The following is a 1,255-nucleotide window of genomic DNA, read 5'->3' as shown; positions in this document are numbered from 1 at the left end:
CTAAATTATTAACTCGTTAAATAAGTTTTATTTTAGTATTTGTTATCATTTTTAGTGTTTAGAAATAACGAGAATTTTGACTATTTTCTTTATAAATAAAAGGGTTAACGCTTAATCGCTCTAAATATTAGTATTAGTAAACCCTTCATTTTAAGAGATTAACTCATTTTCATCCTTGGAGGGGTTATGTTAACTCTTCTGTAATTTTTTGCATTTGGCATATTATAAATACTTAACTTACTTTAATTATTGTATAGATTTTTTGTTGTGTTCGACGAGTTAAAAAAATTTAAGTCTCCTTGATCCCTGAACCCTTCACTTAATCAGTTGCCAAATGACGCCGAAAATTATAAATGGTTTGGTAATGTCAAGGATGATAATAACTTAAAAAATGATATCTGTGTCTTATTGGTGATAGCCCAACATGCCCATGAATGGCCCACATCGCAACGGAATAAACAATGGTAATAAAATAAAATAAAATAAAAGGATGATATTACCTCATGTTCATTTTGGATATCATGGTGTTTTACTTGTTTCCATGGTGTTTTTATAAAAAACAAGACACAATGCGTTTGGAAAATATCATATTTTTTAAGCTAAATCATCGTCAAACCAAAAACACAACACTTATTTCTAAACACTTTTTAGGTGTTTTAAGTTTATTGTTTCGGTTTTGAGTTTGAGGAGGTATTAATATAATATCTAACATAATATATTAAATATAATTAATATATAGTTATTATCGACATGCTTATTATATTATATTATTTTATACTATACTATATTATAGTTAATCTAATATATTATTAATATTTATTAAATAGTAAAAATATAATAATTAAAATATCTTACATAATAATATAATAACATATTAAATACTAGCACTTAATATATTGATAATAAATTATATAATAATAAATATTAAGAAAATATAAATAATCTAATAAAAATAATAAAAAGTTATTAGTAATAAATAATAATAAAATAATAAAATAAGTTATACTATACTATATTATAGTTAATCTAATACATTAATAATAATAAATAATATTAAAATATAAATAATATAACAATAAATAATAAAAAAATATTGATAATAAATAATAATAATATAATATAAAATATTATATTTGTTATGGTGTTCTCATTCGCCAAAAAATAACATATTGCCAAGCAACGGACATGTGTACTTCTGCATGCAATGCCTCAATCAAGTTGGCGGCTAGAGACCAGCGAGGATTCTGACCTCGTC

The sequence above is a fragment of the Asparagus officinalis genome, chromosome 5 (genome assembly GCF_001876935.1).
Source record: "Asparagus officinalis chromosome 5, Aspof.V1, whole genome shotgun sequence".
Taxonomy (NCBI): Eukaryota; Viridiplantae; Streptophyta; class Magnoliopsida; order Asparagales; family Asparagaceae; genus Asparagus; species Asparagus officinalis.
Note: the sequence above shows the minus strand (reverse complement) of the source record.